The sequence below is a fragment of the Cryptomeria japonica genome, chromosome 10 (genome assembly GCF_030272615.1).
Source record: "Cryptomeria japonica chromosome 10, Sugi_1.0, whole genome shotgun sequence".
NCBI classification, from domain to species: domain Eukaryota; kingdom Viridiplantae; phylum Streptophyta; class Pinopsida; order Cupressales; family Cupressaceae; genus Cryptomeria; species Cryptomeria japonica.
Window position 1 is genome coordinate 10,510,940 of NC_081414.1, and position 23,805 is coordinate 10,534,744.

Genomic DNA, 23,805 nt, shown 5'->3' on the forward strand with positions numbered 1-23,805 from the left:
GTGAGCGGCCTATACATTGTAGTCAACAGGCTAATATTTCCAGATATGATAGAAGGTTTGGGAGAGGTGATATTGTAATGTTTGGAAGAAACAAAAGGACCATATTTTGCAAAGCTTTTTCCTTATTCTTCAAAGTAACACATGAAATCTCCTCATTCTGCATGGGTGTCCATCCTGTACTGAATTTTGAAATCATCAATTTTTTTCCTATCTTGTTAGTGCAATTAAATTCTTAGATGATAAATTGAATATTAATTTCCAGATGACAATGACATTAATTGAATGAGTCTGTCATATCCAGATGACAATGATAATTTTGATTCTAGATTTTGGACTTTGGCATGGTAATCCAAAGTTTGAACCTACGTATTATTTCGTAATGCTGCAGCGAAACAACAATTTTGTGCTTTTAGCAATTATTAGTGAAAGAATTATTCAATAATTATATATTGAGTTTTTCCGAATAATCATGAACAGATGCAAAATGTTTTTAGTACACTTTTTTCTACGGATAGCAATACTGTTTATGTTGTCTTAATGTATCAGTTATTCTTGAGAACACAATTATTGTTGATGTCATTTGTTTGATTTTACAGATCAAAGATAGGGGGCATAGGCTAGTTGCTGAGAACTTGATTAACAGTCGGCTCATAATCATTGAATAAAACTCAAACAAATAAAATTGCTAATTATTGAATAGCTATGTAATAAAGAATTTTATCTCAAATGGATCTTATATAAAATAAAGAAACTTCATGAGAGGTTTGTCTTTTATTTTGATTACATGCTTTAAATATAGTTATTATATAATCTTTTGGTATAAAATATTATAATATATTAAAAATAATAAATTAAATTTATTGGTGAGAATTGAAAAGTCATCACACTTAGTAGTAAGTTGTGTGTTTCTTGGAAGTTGAAATGAACAACAAATATTGAGAAACTTATTAGAAAACCAATCAAAATTGTTGAAATTGTTTAATTTTGGTACCTTTCATTGTTAGGATGAAACTCCTAATTTGTTACTCAAAATTTGAGGCTTGTATGTGTCGATAAATAATCCATTCTCCTCAAGCTTCAACTCATACCTCTCAAGCTCCCATATAGAGATATAGGTAACAAAATAATCAATTTAGGTTGGATTGTAACAATGGAAAAGGTCTAACTATTAAGTTGTCAAATTCCACTCTAAATGAATAGAATTTTTTCTTGAAAAATAGATCTAAAAATTCTTTTAAATGTTGTTCAAATTTGCTACTCAATGATCTAAGATGTTTTTCTAATCATTCAAACCTCCTTAGAAGCAATGGGCTCCATTGCTCTTAGCTTTTGCACTAGGTGAGATTTTTTTATGAACTTGGATTTGGTTAACTTACTTGAGGTAGTGCTGATAAAGGAGGTCTCTTCTTGACACTTGGGCGATTGGAAGCATTATTATTTGATAATATAAAGTTATTTTAATATAAAGTCGCATTTTCTAAATATAGAAAAAAGAGTTAATTAAAGTGACTTTATGGGGCTTAAGTTACAAAGTAATATTAAAACATTAAAGTAACCCCATGGCACGCTCCACTAGGCATAAGTTGATTTTAAAATGTGGCCACCCTCAATGGTGGATTTGACCCTCAAGTTGGGTGAATTACTTAGGGAAGCATTTTATTTAAATAATTTTTATTAAAATAAGCATGAGAATACCTAAATGATAAGATTAGGGTTGGAGAGCAATAAAGAAACAAAAGGGGTCTTCTTTTTGGTATCATTCATTCATCTTTACATCGACTATCTTGGAATTGAGCTCTGCAAATGGATTTCAGGAGCAGACAAGCCTTCATGGAATGAAAACTCCTTGGGGATCAATGAATTGGACGCCAACCCAATTCATAATTGTGGGGAATTCATACAGAATTCTTGTTTGTGCTTCAGTTGAGAGTTTTATTAGCAAATATAGACCTTTATCAACTAATTTAGACCTTTATTAGCAAATTCAGACTTTACATTGCAGATTTAGGAGGGATTAGAGACCCCTAAAGGTAGTCATACCATTTCTTGGGCCAACCATACCTTCTCCTTACATGTCGTACCACTTGCAAGCCTTTGACTTCACCATTTGGGTCATACATCTCAGTAGAAGGCTAGGAATTGTTGTAATCTTCGTTATCATCACTTTCCTATAGGGGTTTGATGCATTCTATAGGCTATAGATGATTAATGGGGTCTAGATCAGTGATTCTTTGAGGAAAACTTAGGCAATTCAATAATCTTGCCTGTAGGCCAGGCACATTTCTTAGCAGTTTCGATAAATTTGTTTTAATTATTGTTGATGCGAATAAACTTCATTGGAGACATTGTACATCTTTCAACGCTCATCCATTGTGGCTTATTCAAGATTATTCAATAAAACCCCTCTTCTGGTTGGGCATTGGATTCTTGGTATGCTCATTATGCTTTGATGGAATAGATTTCTTAATTTTTTTGAAGTTATTATAATGTTGTCATAAAATCTGAATTCTGAAATTAGAAATCAGTTAACTGTATTCTTGCATTTGTCTTTCCAAGTCTTGCTTTATTAGCATTTGATCATGAATAAACACTATGCAAAGTACTGAAAACAAACACAAGCAAAAACCTTCAACAAAACAGTCATAAAACATCATTACAACAGTTTAGAATCAAAAGAAATTCGGTTCAGATTAGATAGGGATCTTTAAATGGTATCAAAAGATGATCCTACTAGCCTAAGGGCCCTCTATGCATTCGGGAAGAACCAAACCTTACAGATGCTATACATGCAAAAGAGCACAAGGTCATTTGGACTTTGAAATGGGTGATAGACTTGGGGATAATAGGAGTCCTTGACAGGAGGAGAGACATAACCCTCTTGTTCCAGATGAAGTGATGAGAACTTTGGCTAATGGTCAGCCTAGGATTGTCCAGGCACTAGATAGACTTCAGGATACATTGGGCAGGTTGGACTTGACTCGTCGCAGATATATGTGTGGCAGCCATGGTGGGTCTGTTTCTGTGGTTGGGAGTCATGGCAGTAGCAAGGCACCTTCATCATTAGGCAGTGCATCTATTTCTCCTAGGAGTGATAGGGCTCATACCGCTGAGAAGCCTATGCAGCCCTGTTTCATTCTGAAAGATGAGCCACTACCAGCAGACCCACAAGAGGGCGTTTAGTTTCAGGATATGGTCATGGCAGCTAGTGAGGAGTGGGCATGTTTACCAGATCATGTCAGAGATGCCTTCCCTTTGCACCAGTATTGTATGCAACACGGATAATACAAGGAATTGTAATGACAGGTGGCCTAGAATGCAACAAAATAATGATCTTAAGTGGGCTACTAGTAAGATTATCGTATCTCCCTTCGATGTTAGTGGGAAGATTAGTGCACGTGTATGGGTGCACAAACTGGATTTTATTTGTCACTTAAGTCGATGTCAAAGAATGAGGCCATACAATATGCAGTGCTACACTTGGAGGTTGTGGTGTATGATTGGTAGCACCATAGTTTGGTCACTCAGAATCATGGTCTTATACACTCCTAGACTGAGTTCACCGAGCGGTTGATTGCTAGATTTGAGAGGAAGGATGTGGACTTGTATTACAGAGACCTTGCATTATTGAGACAAATTGAGCATGTTGAAACTTACATCAATGAGTTTCAATGTGTCGTTGTTATGGTTCCTAAGACGTCGAATAGACGAGTGGTGATGTTAATCATAGAGGGACTACATGACAAGTTATGGGGATTGGTCAAGGTTCTTAAGCCTAGGACCCTACATGAGGCTATTCAGACTATCCTAGACCTTGGACTACACCACCACCCACTTCTCATCAGTAGGATAATAAATCTTTTGATAGTTCCCAACCTTTTCATAGGTCTTCCACACAACACCAGAGTGCACAATAGGTACAGGATCCCACCACAGCTGGTTGAAAAATACAAGGACAATATATGTTTTGAAGTCGACACTGATTATTGCTTTGTAAATGTTGTTGAACCGAGGACTCAATCATTGCAACCAATGGGTTATGAGATTGATTATGATATCACACAGCAACAAATTGATGCCTATCTATCATTGCCAAGGCATGCAAATGAACTAAGGTATGGAACCTATGAAGAGGTGAAGGAGAAAGTAAAAATGAGCATTGTAGTTCCTAAGGCTACAAGAAAAGCTACAAAGAGTTGAGGAGTAATGAGTTGAGGAGGAAGAAGCTATGCTTCTCGTGTAAGGAGCCTTGGGAGCATGGACATAGATGCCTTGGGAAAGGTAAGACACATCTCATTGAGGTTCATTCAAATGTGGATGATGAGCATATTCAGGATACAGATTTTAAGGGCAACAATGAGGAAATTGCTGATACACATGATGTTGCTTATGGTACTATTGCTACTGTTTTCAATGTTCCTAGTGTAGACACTTAAAATTGTCCTCTTTAATTAAATAAATATTTTTCTTTATTTAATTATTTTATCCTAAGCCTTCTATTAATTAAATAAATCTTTATTTATTTAATTAATTCATTTATCTTCTTATAAGCCTTTTCCAATTTAAATAGATACTTTTATTTATTTAAATTATCTCTTTCTCAAATTAAATAAATACCTTTATTTATTTAATTGATCCCACTTCCTCTAATAATTAAATAAATCTTTATTTATTTAATTAATTCATTAGCATTTTCTTCTATGACACGTCACTTATCTCTTAATCCTCTCTTACCTACCCCCTTCACTATTTTATTATTTCTTCTACCTACCCTTTAATCTTAGCCGACCATTTATCTTCCTCACCTATTAATCTTATCCCTTCATTTCTTAAAGTGTCTTCTATATAAGAAGATACTCTCCTTCATTATCAACCCTAATCACTTAACGACTGCGTCAATCAAGCCTTCTTGCAATCAAGTTATCAACCACAATCTATTCTTTGTTGAGCTCTTGTGCACACATAAAATCTAAGAGCAAACATATCAAACAAGATCAATGGAGATTGAAACCCTAATTGACATGTGAATGGTAATATTGTTTTATTTTGTTGATTTGCATGATCTTACATATCTTTATTGGTGTATGGTGGATGTTTCATTGTAGGACTTAGATTGTTTGTGGTTGGAACTTTATGGTTTTACAATAGGTTTTCATCATCATATTTTTCATTGTATACATTTTGGACTCTTGTCCTTTTATTTCTAACATTTTATTTGCAGATCTAGCTTTTTAGTGAAGTTGCAGGCTGGATTTGCAATGATTCTGATTTATTCCATGTTTGCAATTGGTTTTTCCGCGTCTGTGCTTTTTGTTTTCGTGTTTCGGTTTTGCAGGTTCCAAATCCCGAAACAACATATGTGCTTCATATTTCTACGTCTACGATTTTAAATCGCATCTGCGAGGTATATTTTGAGTTTCTATAGTTTTTGTTTGATTGCAGGTGCAAGTTTCAATAAATAGCGTATGTGATTCATATTTCCGCGTTTTGTCGGTTGTTTTTGTTGGCAAATTGGAGGAATTGATTATGTGTTGCATTGATGTCAACACAAGCTTCTTTGGTTATCTACCGGGTTCCGGTAGAGTGGTTGGACTTTGATGATGATCAAGAGATTTGTCTTTGGTATATTCTGATTGGTGGAATTGGTTTGGCTCAGTCATTCATGTTATTCACATGTGTGTCACATTCAGTTGGTCTGAGATTTGGTGATCTAGAAGCTATCATATGTTCTAGTAAGCCTTTTGGTTGTCGGTAAGGGTTCTACCAACAGAGCTTTATTGAAGATTTTTTGATGGATTCGCTAAGTGGTGTTGGTGTGGCTTTTAGAAGGTTTTCACGATGCTGATGGTTATCATGTTCGTGTTCTAGTTGATTGGTGGTATTTCATTTGGCTTATGGCGACCTATTTTAGGTCTAGTCTTATTTTGTTAGGTTATGGACTGGTTTATGTAACGTGTTGGTGGATGCTCCCATTGTGTTACCGGTTGGATTTATTGTTTGGTTAATGTTGTTTCGGTCTTAGGCCGACTTGGATTATCATTGGTTTGCGGGTTTATGTAATGGATTTATTGTATTATCTTTTAGGTGGTCGACCTAATTGTTTAGGTCTCGTGTTGATATAAATATGATGTAAGATCTCTTTATAGATCACTGGTCATGGTTATGGGATTATCTGTGTGTGAATAAAGTTGTAATCATATGCAGAGGTTTTGGTCGATCATAGGTGATCGAATTGGGTTTGTGTAAGAGATTTAAGACCTTCGACATTGAACTTAACCAAAACTGTACTCAGGCATAGGAGATGTTATTCTTGCAGTTCATTCTTATTTTGGGATTGTAGTCTAGATATCTTTTGTATTCAGTGAGGCTCCTTTGTAATGAGCAGTGCGCTCTAGGCTGTTGGTCTTCCTGCATGTGCAGGCCCCTTATTGTAATCACATACTTACTGCAGAAGTATCATCTGACTGTGGATAGGCTTCCCATCGTGGTTTTTCCCTTTACCGTGTTTTCCACGTACAAATCTTGGTGTTATGTGTTGTGGATGCATGGTATTTGGTTTATGTTTTATGTTTGTGCTTAATTGATATATCTGCTATTCCGGTAAAAGGTTTTGTGGGCTTAAAGTTTCATAATCTGTTAACAACTTATTCACCCCTCCTCCTCTCAATTGTTCACCGGTTATCCTAGCAATTGGTATCAGAGCTTGGTCCTTATGCAGAAGCTTAACTGCTTGAGGAAGATCCTATGGCGAGTAATCATTCAACTTCAATTGCTTACTAGAAGGACATCTTTAGGCTTGAAGGAATAAATTATAGAGTATGGAAGCTTTGGATGGAGACTCATTTGAGATGTCTTATCAAGGAGATTTGGGAGATCACTGAGAAAGGCTATACCCCTTATGATCCGACATTTGGCAACCCTCCTCCGGCAAACTTGGATAAGAACATTAAAAATGACTGTAGAGCGAGAGAAGCCCTTTTGAGCGCCTTTTTAGATCAACAAGTAATGAGATTAACAGACAAATCATCTGCAAAAGTTATATGGGATAAGTTGGAGACTCTGGATAAAGGTGACCCTACTGTTAAAATTGCTAAACTTGATGGTTACCAGGTAAGGTATGAAAACCTAAGAATGGAGGAAAATGAAAGAATTATTGTTTTTATGGAAAAAGTCAATGAAATTGTCTTGGGAATTCAATATTGTGGTGGATCTCTGAGCGAAGATGAGATTGTTTCTAAAGTATTGAGAGCTTTTCCATCGGCTTACAAGATGAAGGGTACTGCAATTAATGAGCTGAGAACAATGTCTAACACTTTTGTTAATAGGATACTTTGGTTGGAAAGTTATCTCCTTTTGAGCTTGAAGAATTTGGTCCTCAAGGAGCTGCAAAGACAGATTCTGCATTCAAGACATCTACATCATCAACCGGCAAGAGTGATTGGAAAGCATTATATGCGAAGGAACTGGAGGATATGAGGAAACAAAATAAAGAGCTTGAGAAACTTGAAGCCCTATTTGCTATAAGAGTACTTAAAGGTTCGACAGGAAGTAAGTATGAAAGGAAATCACCTTTCAAATGTTTTGCATGTAATAAGATAGGTCATTTTGCATCTAGATGTCTTGAGAGGAATTCAAGATTTGAAGAGAAAGCTAGAAGATCTTTTAAGCCTAACCATGAATATCAGAACAAGCATAAGTATAGGAGAAACAAAGACAAATCATGCTACTATGTTGATGAGGAAGGTGTAACTGATGATTCTGATAATGAACCGGCAAAAGATTTAGCTAGTGGATCCGACAATGGAAATGAATGGTTATTCTTAGTGTAGTCACATAAATCTGTCCATTTAATTAAATAAATATTTGCTATTTATTTGATTAAAAACCCACTAGCCATCAGTTAATTAAACTAACATTTAATTAATTCATCTTCAAACATTCTCCCATTAATCAAATAAATTATTCAATTTATTTTAATTAATTCATTAAACTAAATTCACAATTAATTAAATGAATAAATCTTATTTATTTCATTAAATATCCTTTTCTTCTTTTAAGTAAATTAAATAAAACATTTATTTAAATCATTAAATAAAACATTTATTTAAATCATTAAATCCCCCCCACTTGCATTCTCTTAAAAATGCAACTTGCACCTATTTGTTGAAATAAATGAATTTTATTTTAATAAAAATCCTATTTTCCCTCACCCACCAAATCCACTTGCACTCCTAAACCCCCTTCTAGATTCTTCTAACCCCTTCCTAATTAGCCTAATCCATCCCCTAATTATTGTCACATTCCTAAGCAACTTGAAGTCACTTCTCAAAGACTCTAAAGTCTTTGAAAAACATTTAATGTTTTATGTGTTCAACAAGCTAACCTCTAAAGTCTTCCAAACCACTAATGGCTCTTACATGACCATTTATGGTTAACCCCTAACTCAACCCTCATGTGACCCATGTGTCTTCTCAAATATTTATTGTTTTGACCATGGTTATCCCTTTAACCTTTGCACAAGAGTTTATCCATTGGATAAAAGTATTATTCTTTGAATAATGAATTTATTCACTCAACCCAACCTTGACCTTAACTCCCAAGTTAACTCACAGGTCATGTCAAACATTTAATGTTTCTTCCCTCTCCTCTCAACCTATCTCATATTGACACTTGTCATCCTAGGATTGGGTTGAAAGCCCTCACATGGATTGAATATCATTCAATCCTGACCCTTGTTGAGATTACTCAATCTCAACCATCCATTGCTCCATTTTTCCTATAAATAGAACCTATTTCTTCATAATCTAGATCTTGAAAACTTGTATGCATTTACATTATAGCCATTTTTAGAGAGCATTAGATAATCAATCATATTCACTCTTTTGTTTTAAAATCAACACTAGCTAATTAGATAATCTCTTGTTTTAGCTCTTGTTCACATTTGCATAACATTTTTAGATTAATCATCATTTCAATCTTGAATCTTCATAAGGCATCCATAGTGCAAAAAGATGTTGAGAGCTACACTAATTTGGAACTTGGAGAGGAGAGGAACAAGGGAGAAGGAGCTAAGAGCGTGTTAGAAGGCATTTGGAGATGCCTTGTTGTATTTGCTTCCATAGTTAAATATTTCATCATGTTTTTAGTGTCTCTTTTGATATGCCTTCTTAGACTAGTTTTTGGTTGATTGACACTAACATCTATCTTTGTTTCTTGTGTTTTTGTGTGTTATATGACCACAAGTTTTAGTCTAACGTTGTTCATTTTGCAGAGCATCACTTAGCTATCAAGGAAGATGCTTCAGAACCTGTCATTCAAAATGAAGAGAAGGCTCTTGCTGCTAAAGTTGAAGAGAAGGATGAATGGGTAATAGATAGTGGATTTTCACATCGTATGACTGGAGATAAAAGGAAGTTTTTATCTTTGCAAGAATTTGATGGTGGTCTGGTCAGATTTGAAGATGACAAAGCATGCATGATTAGAGGAAGATGAACTATATCATCGGATGGTAAGTATAACATTGATAATGTTTACTATGTTGAAGGTTTAAGGCATAATCTTTTAAGTGTAGGTCAATTGGTGGATAAGGGAGTTCAATTATAGTTCAAGGATTGAAAATACAAAATCATCAACAGATCTGGATTGGAGATTGCAACCGATACTCAGACTAGAGGTAACATATTTCATTTGAACTCCAGTGAAAAGATATGTTTGATTGCACATATTGATGAAAGTTGGCTATGACATAAGAGGTTGTGTCATGTGAATTTTGATTGCACTATAAAGATCAGTTCAACTAAGGCAGTTAGAGATATACCTAAGAGTGTGAAGCCTCATAATCCGGTATGTAAGGAATGTCAAATGGGAAAGCAAGTCAGAACTTCTTTTAAGAGTATACAAGACAAATGCAATGATGTTCTTGATCTTGTTCATACTGATTTATGTGGTCTTGCTAGAATGATGTGATAGATATTTCTAAGGGAGAAATTTGAAGCCTTTGAAAAATTCAAGAACTTTAAAGCTATGGTTGAGACAGAGACAGGATTGAAGATAAAATGCTTAAGATCCGATCAGGGTGGTGAATTCACATCTGGTGAATTTGACAATTATTGTGAGAAACATGAGATAAAGAGACAGTTGTCTGCACCCCAGACACCTCAACATAATGGTGTTGTGGAAAGAAAGAACATAACTATCCTGGATGCAGCTAAATCTATGATGATGGAAGCTAATTTGCCACATATCTATTGGAGAGAAGTTGTCAACACAATGATGTACACATTCAACAGAGTTCATATCAAAGGAGACATCGGTAAGACATCTTATGAGTTATGGTTTGGTCATACACCTACAGTTAAGTATTTCAAAATCTTTGGTAGTAAATGCTATATCAAAAGAGATTATTCCATTGGAAAGTTTGATCCTAGATGTGATGAAGGAATATTTCTTGGTTATTCAAATGAAAGCAAAGCATATAGATGTTATAACAAGAGATTGCAGAGAATTGTGGAAAGAGCTAATGTCAAGTTGGATGAGCAATACAGAGGTCAAATTAGAACTTATGAGAGAGAACTGGTAACACCGGTACTAGAATAGAATGTTGAACCAGTTACCCCGGTAGTATCAGAAAAATCAGCAGTAACTGAAGATCAGAGCAGAGAAAAAGAAAGTCAAGAGACTCCTAGGTATGTAAGGTTGAATCATTCAGAAAATTAGATCATTGGAGACAAAAGCAAAGGAGTGATGACAAGGAGAAGGTTGGCAGCTGAAGAGGTATGTTTAATTTCTCAAATTGAACTGGCATCAGTAGATGAAGCATGTAAGGATGAATGTTGGATGAAAGCTATAGAAGAGGAATTGGATCAGATAGAAAATAACAACACACGGACTTTAGTTCCCCGATCTAAAAATAAGAATGTTATTAGAACTAAATGGGTTTTTAGGAATAAATTGAATGAAGATGGACAAGTTGTGAGGAACAAGGCTAGATTGGTATGTAAAGGATTTTCTCAGAAGGAAGGAATTGATCATGATGAAATTTTTTCTCTGGTAGCTAAGATTGAAGATGTGAGATTAATTCTTGCTTATGCTGCCCATAAGAAATACAAGGTTTATCAGATGGATGTTAAGTGTGCATTTCTAAATGGATATCTTGAAGAGGAAGTCTACATTGAGAAACCTAATGGATTTTCACTTTCAGATGACAATAACATGGTTTGTAGATTGAGGAAAGCTTTATATGGATTGAAGCAAGCACCTAGAGCTTGGTATGCTAGATTGGACAAACATCTTTTAAAGCTTAGTTTCACTAAAGGTAATACTGACATCAACTTGTATTATAAGATTAGTAATGATGACATATTGATTGTTGAAGTCTTTATGGATGATATCATTTTTGGAGGTGAGGAAAAGTACTGATGTAGAGAGTCTTGGAGCTTGGTTCAATACACCTTCTTGAGTGACTTGTCCTACTCAACCCTTCAACTACTCAAGGTCATCCATTGGCACTTAGTAGGGGTTATTCTAATGAGACCTCCAAGGTCTGAACCTCTTTGGCTTTCCTCCTAGGTATAGCCAATGGTTTTTGGACAATCAACTCCACCCCCTGAGGTTGCCACCTCAATCTCACACACTTCACTCTAGGGCTCCAACCACTCCTGCAAGGATCTCAACACACTACCACTTCCAATGGGTTCCCAATGCTTCTACCAGGTGTCTTTAAATCATTTTGAGTCTTTTGGGTCATCAAACCCATCACTTGGGCTTCCTACCCTTCCTAGGTCTCTATCGGTTCCAAAATAGGCCTAATTGCATTAGCCCTCCCTTAGCGGTTTTAGGGTCTTAGTTTGTAAAATTATCAAACAAGGCTAGAAATAATCATGAATTCAAGTACCCTTTTGGAAGTTACAGACAATACTGGAAAAGTGCATCTGGGATATCCGTACAAGTGGGGTTTCCAATGCCGCACTATTTTGAAGGGTTTAGGCCTCACCGGGTGACTTGGCAAGATGGGTCTAAAACTCTTCACCGGTCAAGACTCCTACTCAAAACAATTTGGGAATCTTAAGGGCACTCAGAGGGCTTTCCATTCATGTGTCACTTGTTCCTACACCAATCCCCATGTGCTCATAAATCACACTTTCCTTGCTGTCCTAACTCACCTACTCCTAGCAGTGAGCCTAGGGCTTCATTGTTTCTCCTCCTCAAGGACCTACAAAACCACAAATATTATCCTAAAGCTATGTATAGACTCTAACCCATCATTTTTAATTATTTCAATGGGTTTCATCAAAGAATGTCTAGGTTAGAGCCATTTTCTTGCTCTTAAACCCTACTTGCAAGGGTTTTGCACCTAGTTGCAAAGAATGGAGGAAATCTTTGCAACCTAGAACAGTCAAACCTGCAATTCAAACTTAATGAAGAAAAATACAATGAACACTCATGAACTGCAATGAGTTTACACCGTCTAGTCCGTACTAGACCGTACAAGCAATGAAAACAAGTGAAAAATTGTCAAAAACTGGTGAACACTAGTTTGCTTCACAATCCAAAAACTTTCTCTTGCATTTCCAATCCTCCAACCCGTACAATGAAGTTAATTTTGGCTTTTATGCTCTTATTTCAGTTGGTTCAACCAACTTTTAACACCTTCAACCAAAAAATGCAACTTTTGCAAGAAATTGCAAAATGTTGCTCAACAACCTTTAACATCTTTTGGCTCCAAGATGCAATTTTGCATTCTAATGCATTTTAAGACTCCTGAAGGTCCTAAAACACCCTAGAAGACCTAAACACAACACAATTGACCCCTAATACATGAATACATTCATCTGGAGTACTTTACCTGTGAACTACCTAAGCATCTCATTTCTCAAGCTGTCAACATCCTAAACGCAATTGACTCAAACCAAAAATTGGACACCTCAACCATGGCTCTACTGAGTCCTAAATGGTTGGTCCATTATTACATCACAAAAATAATTCACAAACTTGAAAGAAAACAAAAATTTCATACTTGGAGTGTTAGGTGCCCTGCACCATACTCCCATGGGACAAAGAACTCAAGTCTCTTGAGTTATAAGGTCTGCAATCTCCACTCCATGTTGAAGTATATCTGCCTCTGACATCTACATGGCATCTGAATAAGGTAACCCTTCCCACTTTACAAGATAGTTCTTGTAGACTCCTTTCCTTGTCTTCTTTACTATCTTGGTAGCCAAGATACTCTCCATCATAACCGACTGACTAGGTGGCAAATCCTTTATCCAATCTTCATGAACCGGTGTTGGCATGTCTATCTGATTTGTTGGTGACTCTCTCTTGTATGGATAGAGATCACATACATTAAAAATAGGAGATATCCCCAACGTAGGAGGAAGTTCAACCTCATATGCATTATGTCCATACTTGTGCACCACCTTGAGAGGCCCAATTTTCTTCATCATGAGCTTGATAGGTTGCCCTTTTGGAAGTCTCTCCTTCCTAAGGTATGCTAGCACTAAGTCTCCCACTTTAAATTGTACTTTCCTCCTTGTTTTATTAGCTTGAACCTTGTACTGCTTGGATTTTTATTGTAAGGACCGCCTTACCTTATCATGCACTTCTTTAATACCTTCTGCAAAGTTCTCCCCTTGTGCACTCTTGGGTGCCATTGAACTAAGATCTTTGAGCTCTAATATTCCCTTAGGATGGAATCCATACACTATCTCAAAAGGACTTTTACCTGTGCTATGATTTACTGAGTCATTATATACATATTCTACCTGTTTGAGTACTAGATCCCAAGTCTACCCATGTTGTTTTGTAAGACATCTTAGCAAGTTACCCAATGACTGGTTGACTACCTTTGTTTGACCATCTAATTGAGGATGATAGGCAGATGAAAAAGATAACTTGGTGCCCAAGTTCCTCCAAAGTGTCCTCCAAAAGTTGCTCAAAAACTTCACATCTCTATCACTAACAATGTTGATTGGAAGACCATGAATTTTGACTATCTCCTTGAAGAAGAGGCCTGCAATATAGGTGGCATCATTGGTGCTCTTGCAAGGTATGAAATGTGCCATTTTGCTGAACCTATCTACAACCACATATACACTATCCATGCTCAAACATTCCCAAGGCCTCTGAGGTATGACCAAGGGTTGATATAAGCCTGCACTACTTGATGTTCCCTTTTCTCTTTGGTAGATGGTACATTGCTCTACAAACCTTCTCACTTCTGATTGCAACTTGGGCCAATAATAAAACCTACCAACCTGCTCCAAAGTCTTATCAATGGCAAAATGACCTCCTATACCTCCTTGATGTTTCTCTTGGATAATATTTTGCCTCATAAAACATTGAGGTATGCAAAGAAGATGTCCTTTGAACAACAAACCCTCTTGTATCATGTATTCTAAATAAGAGATATGTGAGGTGTTAGAGAAATCAGAACAAACATTATATATTTCTGCAAATTCCTTATCATCCTTGTAGAGCTCTTTGCAATTGTATCTCCTGCATAGTCATGACTCTCCTACTTAGTGCATCAACCACTTTGTTGGTTGTCCCTTTCTTGTGTTTGATAGTGAATGTATAGGATTGTAAGTACTCAACCCACTTTAGGTGTCTTTGGTTCAACTTCTCTTGCCCATTGAGGAAACTAAGGGCATGATTGTCAGTGAAGACTACAAATTCTTTGGGCAGCAGGTAATGACATCATTTTTTCAATGCTTGAACCATTGCATACAACTCCAAGTCATAGGTGGAATACCTTTTCTTAGCTTCATTTAACTTTTCTGAGAAGAAAGTTATAGGATTTCCCTCTTGGCTCAAAAATGCCCCTATTGCCCTTTGGCTTGCATCACATTCTATTGTAAACAACTGATTGAAATTAGGCAATCTAAGGGTTGGAAGCTCTGCTATCTTGGTTTTCAACATTTCAAACCCCTTATTGGCTTCCTTTTTCCACTTAAAGTGACACTTAATCCCTCCTTTAATGGTATTGAGAATAGGAGCACAAACATGGCTAAAGTTTCTCACAAACTTTCTATAAAAAGATGTCATTCCATGAAAGCTTCTAACTTCACTTATGCCCCTAGGGATAGGCCAATTAAGCATTTCTTCTACCTTACTTGGATCCATCTTTAAACATCCATGAGAAATAACAAAACCAAGGTATACAAGCTCTGTTTTCAAAAACTCACATTTTTCAAGGTTAATCTTGAGTTGAGCCTCCTTCAACTTCTTCAAGACCATCTCCATATGCTTGAGGTGTTCCTCCTTGGACCCATTGAAGATCAAAATGTCATCAAGATACACAATAACAAATCTACCAATAAACTCAACTAAGACTTCATTCATGTCTTTGGAAGGTACTAGGTGCATTGGTGAGGCCAAATGGCATCACCAACCACTCATATAGGCCTGCATTGGTTCTAAAGGTTGTCTTCCATTCATCTCTAGGTCTGATTCTGATTTGATGATAACCAGACTTCAAGTCCACCTTTGTAAAGTAGCTTGCACCTCCTAGATTGTCCAATAGGTCCTCAATCCTTGGCATGGGAAACTGATACCTTATAGTAATCTTATTGATTTCTATAGAGTCCGTGCACATTCTCCATTTGCCTCCCTTTTTAGGCACTAACATAGAAGGAACAACACATGGACTCAAACTCTTCTTGATAAACCCTTTGTCCAAGAGTTCTTGCACTTGTTTGGCAATCTCTTCATTTTGACTAGGTGCCATTTTATAGGCAGCTTTGTTTGGCAGATTGGCCCCTGCTATTATTTGATTATTCACATCTCTCATGGGAGGCAAAGAATCATGCATGTCATCCCCTATCACTTCTGCATATTTTTTGAGTAGACCTTGCACCTCTTGAGGCACTTCACTCATTGGATCTGCCTTAGCTTCATCTCTAGGATTCAACACTATAGCATGGCCTTGATGACCTTCTTGTTTCAACACTTTGAGAAACTCTTTACCTCTCATCGACATCACACTTGAGCCTATTTTCTTTTCTTCCTTTGGATCAGGTAGTGGATCCATTTGGTACTTCTTCCCATTCTTGGTGATAAGATAGTTGTTGTTTTCTCCATGATGAGTAGCTCTCACATCATATTGCCATGGATGGCCCAACAATAAATGGCAAGCATCCATAGGCAATATGTCACATAGTAATCTGTCTTTATACTCACTAATTTCAAAATCCACTCATGTTTGTTCATCAACCAAGGCATGTTGACCCTGGTTGAGCCATGATACCTTGTAAGGAGTGAGATGAGGTAATCTTTTCAATTTGAGTTTGTCCACCATTTCAACTAAGACAATATTCTTAGTGGAATCAGAATCTACAATCACCGTACAAATCTTCCCGTGTGACCTAAAAGTGGTCCTAAACAAACTTTTCCTCTGTGGTGGCTCTTGAGCTTGGGGTATCTTGAGCATTGTTCTCCTCATCATCAAGTTTTCTCCATCTGTCACTAGCCCTGCATTGTTGATTGAACAAGTTACACTTTGAGTATCCTCCTCTTGCAACAATTGAGTTCTTCTTTCCCCCATATATGAGCTTGTTGAGCTTGAGGCTTTTCCCGAACACTTACTCGTGGTATGCCCAACTTGATTGCAATGATAACACCTACCGTTGAAGACTGTGTTTCTCCTTCCTAAGTTTCCAAACCTACCCCTAAAATTGCTCCTTCCTCTATAGGATCCTCTAAATGCTCCTCTCTGAGAGTCCCCACTGCCTTCTTGGCCTTGCTGCTCTTCATTTCTTGGTGATTGTTGCCCTCTACCAAAACTTCCTCTGCCTCTGAAATTCTTACCTCCGCTATGTCTCTAATTTTGTTCACTCCTCCTTTTGATCTTTTCTTTTGCCCTTAGGGCCAACTGAAAACACTTATGGACAGTGTTTGGTGTGAGGATACTTATCTCATGTTGTATGTTCTGTCTAAGGCCATTCATGTACCTGGCCAACTTCTCCACTTCATTCTCATGCTTCCTATCCCTCAAACTAAGTTTGTGGAATTCCTTAGTGTATGCATTGACATCTAACTCCCTTTGTTTCAAATTTTGCAATATCTTATGGATTTGAACCTCAAAATCCCTTGGAAGGAATTGTGCCTTAAGTTTGATCTTCATATGCTCCCATGAGGTTATCTTCTTCTTGCCTTCTTGTATCCTTTCTTCTTGCATCGTATTCCACCAAACTAATGTTGATCCTCTCAATCTTGATTTGGACACATTTACTCTTTTCTCTTCTGCTACTTCTTTGTAATCAAAATGATTATTGAGAGCCTCTATCCAATCTAGCAATTCTTCTCCATTGAGGTTTCCTCCATAGGTGGGTAATCCATCCAAGTTGTCTTTGGAAATGTATTTGACTGCATCCAAGAATAGTTTTTGGTCTTGAGGCATGGCTACTACTATTGGTTCCTCTCCATCTTCCACTTCTTCATCAGTCTCATCACCCCATTTTGTCTTAACATTCCCCTTCTCCTTCTTAACCTCTCTAGTTCCTCTACTTCCTTCTGCATCATTCAATCCTTCTATCATCTCTACCACCAACTGTCGGATAGCTTCTGGAGTCATTTCCTTTGGAGGCATTGAAATTGCTTCCGATTCTTTACAATTTGACATACACCAAATCTTTCAAAGAATGGCTCTGATACCACTCTGATGTAGAGAGTCTTGGAGCTTGGTTCAACACACCTTCTTGATTGACTTGTCCTACCTAACCCTTCAACTACTCAAGGCCATCCATTGGCACTTATTAAAGGTTATGCTAATGAGACCTCCAAGGTTTAAACCTCTTTGGCTTGCCTCCTAGGTATAGCCAATGGTTTTTGGACAATCAACTCCACCCCCCTGAGGTTGCCACCTCAATCTCACACACTTCACTCCAGGGCTCCAACCACTCCTGCAAGGATCTCAACACACTACCACTTCCAATGGGTTCCTAATGCTCCTACCAGGTGTCTTTAAATAATTTTGAGTATTTTGGGTCATCAAACCCATCGCTTGGGCTTCCTACCCTTCCTAGGTCTCTATCGGTTCCAAAATAGGCCTAATTGTATTAGCCCTCCCTTAGTGGTTTTAGGGTCTTAGTTTCTCAAACAAGACTAGAAATAAATCATGAATTCGAGTACCCTTTTGGAAGTTACAGATAGTACTAGAAAAGTGCATTTGGGTTATCCGTACAAGTGGGGTTTCCAATGCTGCACTATTTTGAAGGGTTTAGGCCTCACCAGGTGACTTGGCTAGATGGGTCTAAAAATATTCACCAGTCAAGACTCCTTCTCAAAAAAATTTGGGAATCTTCAAGGGCACTCAGAGGGCTTTCCATTCATGTGTCACTTGTTCCTGCACCAATCCCCATGTGCTCATAAATCACACTTTCCTTGTTGTCCTAACTCACCTACTCCTAGCGGTGAGCCTAGGGCTTCATTGTTTCTCCTCCTCAAGGACCTAAAAAACCACAAATCCTATCCTAAAGCTATGTACAGACCCTAACCCAACATTCTTAATGATTTCAACAAGTGCTATCAAAGAATGCCTAGGTTAGAGCCATTTTCTTGCTCTTAAACCCTACTTGCAAGGGTTTTGCACCTAGTTGCAAAGAATGGAGGAAATCTCTACAACCTGGATCAATCAAACCTGCAATTCAAACTTAATGAAGATAAATACAATGAACACTCATGAACTGCAATGATTTTACACCATATAGTCCGTAATGGACCGTACACACAATGAAAACAAGTGAAAAATTGTCAAAAATCGGTGAACACTAATTTGTTTCACAATCCAAAAACTTGCTCTTGTATTTCCAATCCTCTAACCCATACAATGAAGTGAATTTTGGATTTTATGCTCTTGTTTCAGTTGGTTCAACCAACTTTTAATGCCTTCAACCAAAAATGCAACTTTTGCAAGAAATTGCAAAATGTTGCTCAGCAACTTTTTACATCTTTTGGCTCCAAGATGCAATTTTGCATTCTAATGCATTTTAAGACTCTTGAAGGTCCTCAAACACCCTAGAAGACCTAAACACAACACAATCGATCCCTAATACATTAATACATTCATCTGGAGTACTTTACCTGTGAACTACCTAAGCATCTCACTTCTCAGGTTGTCAGCATCCTGAACACAATTGACTCAAACCAAAAATTGGACACCTCAACCATGGCTCTATTGAGTCCTAAATGGTTGGTCCATTATTACATCACAAAGATAACTCACAAAATTAAAAGAAAACAAAAATGTCATACTTGGAGTGTTAGGTGCCCTGCACACAAAAGTTATGTATGAAATTCTCTCATAATATGAAGAATGAATTTGAGATGTCTATGATTGGAGAAATGAGATTTTTCTTAGGTTTGCAGATTAATCAAACTGATAAAGGTATTTTCATTTGTCAAACTAAGTATGCTAGAGAGTTGTTGAAGAAATTTGGTATGGAAAATTCTAAACCAGTTGGTACTCCTATGGTTACAAGTGAGAAATTGACAAAGAAAGATGTATCAGCTCCGATAAATCCTACAAGGTATAAATCTATGATTGGAGGTCTATTATATTTAACTCAGACTAGACCGGATATAATGAATGCATTTTGTATTGTATCAAGATATAAGAGTGATCCTAGAGAGAATCATGAGAATGCAGTGAAAATGATTTTTTAGATATTTACAAGGAACAACTGAATATGGTTTGTGGTATCCTAAAGATGATGACTTTACATTATGTGCATATACAGATGCAGATTGGGCTGGCGATATAGATGAGCAGGAAAGCACATCCAATGGAGCTTTCTTTCTTGGAAAGAAACTTGTTTCATGGATCAGCAAGAAATAGTCATGTACATCTTTACCTACTGCTGAAGATGAGTATGTTGTTGCTGCTACTAGTTGTACACAAGTTCTATGGATGAAGCAAATGCTAAAGGATATAAGGGTAGATTGTAATGAACCGATAGTTATTCACTATGATAACTCTATTGCTATTGACATATCAAATAATTCAGCATTTCATTCTAAGACAAAGCACATATCAATCAAGTATAACTTTCTGAAGGAAAAGGTGGAAGCAAATGAAGTCATATTGGTTTATGTGAACACTAAAGAGCAAATTGCAGATATCTTCACTAAACCTTTGCCAAGGAATCATTTGAGTACTTTAGAGATAGATTGGGGGTCTTCGCCCCTCCAGTTGAGACTTGAGTGATGTTGTCGGATATGCATTATCAGAACTATTATTCATTCTGGATTGATGAGTTGGTGCTACTACTTAGAGGGAGTAGTCAACTGTGTGGTTCAAAGGTTCTATGATTTTTCTTTGATGTTTATGTAATATTTTTGGCATTGATGTCAAAGGGGGAGAGGTATACATGTGAAAAACAGAGATTAACAGAGATATCAGTCACAGGGGGAGCTTGGTCTATGGCTTGGTTATTTGCTTCAGAACTTCATTGTTATATCATTTGTTGGATGTCTTCCATTAGAGGAGACTTGTTCGGCAATTCTCAGCACTTGGATGTTTTTCACATAGTGTGTTGTTATCAATGCCAAAGGGGGAGATTGTTGGGAATTTGGAGGAATTGATTATGTGTTGTGTTGATGTTTGTCATTGATGTCAACACTAGCTTCTTTGGTTATCTATTGGGTTCCGGTAGAGTGGGTGGACTTTGATGATGATCAGGAGATTTGTATCCGGTATATTCCGATTAGTGGAATTGTTTTGGTTCAGTCATTCATGTTATTCAAATGCGTGTCACATTCATTTGGTCTGAGATTTGGTGATCCGGAAGCTATCATATGTTCTAGTAAGCCTTTTGGTTGCCAATAAGGGTTCTAGCGGAATAGCTTTATTGAAGATCTTTTGATGGATTCGCTAAGTGGTGTTGGTGCGGCTTATAGAAGGTTTTCGGGATGCTGATGGTTATCGTGTTCGTGTTCTAGTTGATTGGTGGTATTTCATTTGGCTTATGGCGACCTATTTTTGGTTCGGTCTTATTCTGTTAGGTTATGGACCGGTTTGTGTAACGTGTTGGTGGATGTTCCCAATGCATTACCAGTTGGATTTATTGTTTGGTTAATGTTGTTTCAATCTTAGGCCGATTTGGATTATCATTGGTTTGAGGGTTTATGTAATGGATTTATTGTATAATCTTTTAGGTGGCCGACCTAATTATTTAGGTCCCAGGTTGATATAAATATGATGTAAGATCTCTTTGTAGATCATCGGTCGTGGTTATGGGATTATCTGTGTGCGAATAAAGTTGTAATCATATGCAGAGGTTTTGGTCGATCATAGGTGATCGAATGGGTTTGTGTAAGAAGTTTAAGACCTATGGCATTGAGCTTAACCGAAACTATACTCAGGCATAGGAGATGTTATTCTTGCAGTTCATTCTTATTTCTGAATTGTAGTCTGGATATCTTTTGTATTCAGTGAGGCTCCTTTGTAATGAGCAATGCACTCTAGGCTATTGGCCTTTCTGCATGTGCAGGCCCCTTATTGTAATCACATACTTACTGTAGAAGTATCATCTGATTGTGGGTGGGCTTTCCACCGTGGTTTTTCCCTTTACCAGGTTTTCCACATACAAATCTTCATGTTATGTGTTGTGGATGTATGGTATTTGGTTTATGATTTATGTTTGTGCTTAATTGATATATCTTCTATTCCGGTATTTGGTTTATGCATTCCAGTAAAAGGTTTTTTGTGCTTAAAGTTTCATAATCTTTTAACAACTGATTCACCCCCCCTATCAATTGTTAACCGGTTATCCTAACAGTTTTCACATTTTTGTTGTTCGTCTGTTTTTGTAGGTTTCAGATCTTTGATTTCGCGTCTGCATCTCACATTTTTGTGTCTGTGTTTAGAAATCAGGTCTTAGTTTGGTATAATCGTGTCTTTGTTTTTCAGTTTTTGGCGTCTTTTTCATTTGTAGGGTTTTTCAATTTTGTTATGGCCTAACCCCTTGCATTGGACTAACGAAGTGGGGCAGCTATTAAAAAGAGCAAATATCGTATTGTCGAAGGCTCACATTCGGATTTTTAAAATTTACCTAATTAGTGTGCTTGCAGGTGGGGGTAATTATCAAAACTACTAATCATTTTTTGTAGGGGTAATATAGGTGTGTGTCTTTGGATTATTAGTATAATTAGAGTCACATCTCTTTTTCATTTGGGGAAAAAACTAGTTTGAAGTGCTTGGTGCTCTTTGCACATTTTATGTTTATAACCCTAGAGTTGATAAAAAAAAGTATCATCTCCCCTCGCCTTCCATTGGACCTTGGGTGTAAGATAAATTGTTATCTTCTTCTATTTAGGTAGGAGGGCCTGCCTCCCAAGTAGCCCATAAGACCAAGTCAGAGAGAATGACCCAAGTGGTAACAGGCTAAATCCAAGCTCTTGCGAACCATTATAAATAAAATTGTTTGTGATGAAAGTTGCAAGCAATGAGTATTACATGATGCCATAACAACATTATGACTCCCTCAATGCCCACATGACACGTAAAACCTTGTGGAGTGTAACCTCTACAAGACTGGGAGGCCTTCCTTAACAGAGCGTGACAAGTTTTTGATTATGGTCACTCGAACGGATGTCATTACTTAAAACCCCTTGTTTTAGAAGCCAAAAACCTTCTAGTTGTTGGTACAGGAGGTTGGACCTCTGATGTCATTTCACATTCTTATGATTCTTAGTAGAGATACAAAGTTCGCCATGGGGAGTTTTCATGGGGAATGGTGCTTGGCTGCCCCAAAGAAGTGAGTGTCGTGGAGTGGAGCCAGTGGGGTCAATCATCTAAGTATCCGCTTTGAATAAGCGTAGTTGGGAAACCAAGTGAGATCCTACAATTATTGCTCGGTCAGCCTTAGGGTTTGTGCTTGCATGAGACAAACACCTTCAGACATTGTGTCTTCATTGTTTATTGTGTTTTCTTGTCACTAAAAGTCAAAACAATTATATTTGGTCACATTTAACAACTTCACATTTGAACAGAATCAGATATTTTATCAATCACGTCTATGACAGATTAAACCACATCCTTGTTCAGAAATCGTGTCTGCACAAAGAAAAATCTTGTCTTTGTCAGAAAACAAAACAGACAATTCAACAGATCAGAAACCGCATCTTTGTTCCTTGAAACCATGTCTACATCCAGTAATTGTGTCTTCATAGAGTAGAACCATGTTTTTGTCAAAAAGGAAAACATTGTCAGTTTAATAGTTGAAACTGCGTCTGTGATCAAAAAACACTTCTTTGTAGGATAGTTTCGTGTTTCCATTTCAGAACAACATTTTGCTAAATTTAAAAAGAGAAAACGGGCTTAAGTTTTAAGATTTAAAGATCTTTTGAGGCATTTCCTATAGGGCTTCATCATTTTTAGTCAACCAGTCTTGGTCACATTTAATTGCCTTCATTTGCAATCTCTCATACACATTTTCCAACTAGAGTCAAAAGGTTACTTCATTGTATATCTTGCAAACTTGCTACAACATATCACTAAGTGGTTCCCACATCAAATCTATCATATTAGGGTCCCATTTGGTCCTCTTTAGTCAAGGTCAACTTTCCTCATCAAGAGATCTATCATCTCTTTGGAAGCCATACCTTGCTTTAGATCACACATATCTTGAATCTACATTTTTGGACATTGCAAGACAACCCTAGATTCTTTCCATTCCATATCCTTTCTTGGTCTTCCATAGGCTTCACATTCCCTCTTACCTTTCATTTTAGCTAAGGTCAAGTTCATGGTTGAAACCCGTTCCCAAAGGTCTAGAAGAGAAATTGAAGAAGCTCTAAGATCTCTCAACA